Source organism: Sciurus carolinensis, chromosome 11 (assembly GCF_902686445.1).
Source record: "Sciurus carolinensis chromosome 11, mSciCar1.2, whole genome shotgun sequence".
Taxonomy (NCBI): domain Eukaryota; kingdom Metazoa; phylum Chordata; class Mammalia; order Rodentia; family Sciuridae; genus Sciurus; species Sciurus carolinensis.
Genome location: NC_062223.1, coordinates 25,454,690 through 25,459,293, shown reverse-complemented (window position 1 = coordinate 25,459,293; position 4,604 = coordinate 25,454,690). Strand labels below are relative to the sequence as shown.

The 4,604-nt window shown below is 36.6% G+C and overlaps 1 pseudogene; it reads left to right on the top strand.

Moving 5' to 3' along the window:
- Positions 1 to 305: 305 nt before the first annotated feature.
- LOC124960318 (olfactory receptor 4C16-like) lies at positions 306 to 2,173 on the top strand (annotated as a pseudogene).
- The last annotated feature ends 2,431 nt before the right edge of the window (positions 2,174 to 4,604 follow it).

Here is a 4,604-nt window from a genome sequence, read left to right as displayed (position 1 = left end):
GGATGGCAAGTTTGAGGCCAAACTTAGCAACTTAGACATTCAACAATTTAATGAGACCCTGTCTCAAAATAAAAAAAAGAACACATAGGATCTAGCTCAGTGGAAAAGTAAGAGAAAGAAAAGAAAAAAGAAAAAGAAAAAAAGAAAGGAAGAAAGAAAACAAAAAGAAACCAAAGACAGAGGGTCCCTGATGATAAATATAAATTTTCCTTAAAACATTCTATTACATAACATAGCACATTATTAATTAATTCCTTTACTTTTACAGATTAACCATCTCACACCTGCCCCTCATTCATGAAACCATGCAGCTGAACAATAATGTGACTGAGTTTGTCCTACTTGGGTTGACACAGGATCTATTTAGGAAGAAAATAGTATTTGTCATATTTTTGCTTTTCTATTTGGGGACTTTGCTGGGTAACTTGCTCATTATCACCACCATCAAGACCAGTCGGGCACTCGGCAGTCCAATGTACTTCTTCCTTTTCCACTTATCCTTATCTGATACCTGCTTCTCTACTTCCATAGCTCCTAGAATGATGGTGGATGCCCTTTCAAAGAAGACCACTATTTCTTTCAGTGAGTGCATGATCCAAGTCTTTACATTCCATTTCTTTGGTTGCCTGGAGATCTTCATCCTTATCCTCATGGCTGTTGACCACTATGTGGCCATCTGTAAGCCCCTGCACTACATGACCATCATGAGCTGCCATGTCTGTAGTGTGTTGGTGGCTGTGGCCTGGGTGGGGTCCTGTGGGGGCATCTGGAATTCCATCCAGTGCTTGACAAAGATCCTCTGGAAGATGATTGCAAAGGCTCATCCTAAAAGGAATTGCCAGATATTTTGCTCCGAAGCATGGTGTTTTTTCTGCTGTTTTTCTGATAATATATTACTCATTTCAGTCTGAACGGATTGCTTAAGGGGACAAGGGGAATACAACAAAAATTCCAGAAAATATTACCTATAATCTGAAAAACAGTGGGTCTTTAGCACTAACAAAATTTAAAAATAATTTTGCAACCATGCAATGAGTCCCTGAAAGCCTCTGGAGAAAATAGTTATAGATCTGCCTTTGTCTCCAACAGGCTGGTTAAATTTTAATGATGGTTTTGTTTATGTGTGGTAGTAAGGTAAAAAAATAAGGTTTCACAACATTCCTTCCTTCCTACAAAGAATATGTCACCCCTATAATAAATGTTGGCACACAGTAACCATTGGGACCGCTGCCCTCCTCTAACCCTTAATGCAGCAATTTAGATATTAACCAGAGGGACCTAATAGAAAAGGTCACGTGAGATTACTTGTCTATCACTTTAACCATGAGAATAATAAGAATAGTCTTAGGTCACATAGAGTTTAGATATTAAGGAAATAAACATTGTATTAGCTCATCGACATAGTTAGATATTCTTAAAACAATTGTGATTAGGTAAGGATGATCTGTGAGGTTGCTGTTTTCTGCCTATGCTTTGGAAACTTCTTTAATATTAACCACAAGACTGCCATTATAGCCTGAAGAAAAATGTATATAAACCCAGCCTTGCCCAGAATAAAGTGGGAGTGATTGCACCAGAACTAGAGTCTGTGTCTTTCATTCTCCATCCATCACTGACGCTGTCTCCCTGCGCCCTGTTTACCAGTGTGGAACCCATGGACTCCTGCTAGGGCTGGACCCCGGCAGGGTCCTGTGTGCACTCTTTAGCTCAGATTTTTCTTGCCTTGCGTTTGCCTTTCTGTGGTCCCAATGCTATCAACCACTATTTTGGTGACTTGCAGCCATTGTTGAAGCTTGCTTGTACAGACACATATGTGACCAACCTACTCCTGGTGTCCAACAGTGGAGCCATTTGTACAGTGAGTTTCATCATGCTAATGTTCTCCTACATCATCATCTTGCATTCTCTGAGAAACCACAGTGCAGAAGGAAGGAGAAAGACCCTCTCCACCTGCATCTCTCACATCATTTTGGTCATCTTGTTTTATGGCCCTTGCATATTTATATACACATGACCTGCAACCACTTTCCCCATGGATAAAATGATAGCTGTGTTTTATACCATTGGAACACCTTTGCTCAACCCTTTGATTTACTCGCTGAGGAATGCAGAAGTGAAAAATGCCATGAGGAAATTGTGGAACAAGAAAAGGATCTACAATGACATGAGATAAATATCATTGTGGTCTATATTGACCTGGAAGAAGAAAATAGAGAATATTATCTTTTTATTGTTTGCTTAGTATGCTAAAACCTTAGCTTCTGTGGATTAGTTCCTTCTGGAAAGAAGGCAGTGTAAACACAGACACTAATTAATGTTGAGTCAGTTGTATTAGAGGGAGGGGCATCTTGAGGTACAGACAGGTATATAAGATTTATTGTTTCTGATGTTACTGATTGCTGTGTCTCTGCCTTTCTAAAATACCTAGCATCACTTGTGGTTTTGGTGTGTGGGTTTTCTGCCCTCCTTTGTGTGGAGTTCTCTGATAGTGCTACCCTTCTATGCAACCTAAGCTTAGATCCAGAGCTTGGCGAGTTATTACTCTCCCAAGCAGTTTCCTTCATTAGATACTTGGGTCTCATCAGGCCTCTTCAACCTTCTTGTTCTACCTGGCTCAGTGAAAAGTACCAAATTCATATAATTGTTGAGGTTTCCTATCATAAGGGATAGTATCTATACTTTAGGTAGACTCTTTTCTGATTTCAGGACACACTCTGAAATCTTATGTGGGTTTACCTAGATCCTTCTAAGACAGTGATGAAAGATGGAGAGAAAAGTCATCATTCTGAAAGAGACCTTCATCTTAGGAGTGCTCTGTTCTCTTTTTGGGGTTGTAGTCATGCAATGATTCCTTTTGTAAAATTTATTTTTGCCCCTAATTTTCTTCCTTTTAATTTTGTTGAAGTATTTCTATTTCTTTTGAATTTTGATGATTATAACAATTTGTTTATAACAAATGGCAATTATGATTGTAGAACATAATAATCCAATTAAAGTAGAAATATGTACTTGGGCTAGAAATGTAGAGTGCAATGAGTTCATGGTAGCAAATTTGGAAATATTAAAGGTTAGTGTCAGGTGTGGTGTCCCACAGCTGTAATCTCAGTGGCTCAGGAGGCTGAGGCAGGAGGATCCCAAGGTCAAAGCAATCTCAACAACTTTGAGAGGCTCTGATAAATTTGGCAACCTCTCTCTCTAAATAAAATATAAAAAAGGGATAGGGATATAGCTCAGTGATTGAGCACCCTTAGATTTAATCCCTTTTATAAAAAAAAGAAAGAAAAATATTTCAACATGAGAGAAATAACTGTGGTAACCCTGGAGAACAATTTTAGGTTTTGAAACAAATAGTTGTATTACATTTATCAAATATTTGAGTGAATTATCAGTACATCCCAAAACAGTGACTTTCCCAGACAAGAAGGAAATATTTAGATGAAAAGTATGTTACTTTAGCAGAGATAGATATATCACCTTTTGTCATTATTCATTAACACCTCATTCTGTAGTAGCATGGACTCTAATAATCTTTGAATTTCAGGTTATTTCATTCGTATATTTACCCATATAGAACATTAAACATATTTTGTATATGCTTTATATTGGGGATTTTCATTGCCATTTATAAATTATAAAATCCTATAAAGATTACAAACATTTTGTCAAATTTTTATTCCAGAAGTTTTAGAATTTCTTTTTTTTATTTTTTTAATGTTGCTTATTTAGTGACTTTGTTTTTAAAATGTTTTTAAGATTGAATTATCATTATATATAATAGCAGGTTCCTTTTGACAAAATCATATGTGCATGAAATATAATTTTCTCCACCTCAGTGCCCAGTGCTTCTTTGTTCACCTTGAGAAAATGATCATCATTTCTGTGTTTGGGAATAGAAAACTAGATTCTTCAATGGACTATAGTGACATGTATACATCCCTGCTTTTTAGATTGTGTGAATTTCAATATGAAATCCATCTCTAGTTTATCATTGCACAGCATCAGAGGCAGTTTGGTTTTGCTGTTGCAGAATTTGTAACATAGTAGATTCCAATTAAGAGTTATGCTTTATAACTTATTTACTTAAGTGATTTCCCAAATATGCTCCATCTAATGTGTTCTGGATTTGCATTCCACACATAGACCACATGTCTACTGTCATATCCTTTGCAAACATATTTTAATACAAACAAGTTCAGTATTTTAAAATAAAGATGCAGAAAAGACTGAATGTGCAACCTCAACAGATAATTTGATTGAAATCAGTGTTCTGATAGGTAAATAATGGGAGTCTGAGAATTAAAACAGAAGCATGATTATGGGGAAGGGTAAGAACCATTAACTGTTAAGGTATCTGCCATTCTCTGGATGAAAGAAGAGTAGACTCTTCTCCCTCAAAGGGAAAAAATAGTCTTCCCTTTCCTAGACAATGTTATTGCCCTATTGGAAGAACTTTTTATGCAGTATTTGCTCTCCTTCCAAGCTTGCTCCAATGCCCCTTATTGATTTCAATCTATCAGAAGAAATCTCAGGAAATTCAAAAAGGAAAGTAAACCTTGCTCTAGGTGGAAATGACACATATAAGAATATTGTAGGAATTAGTCAAT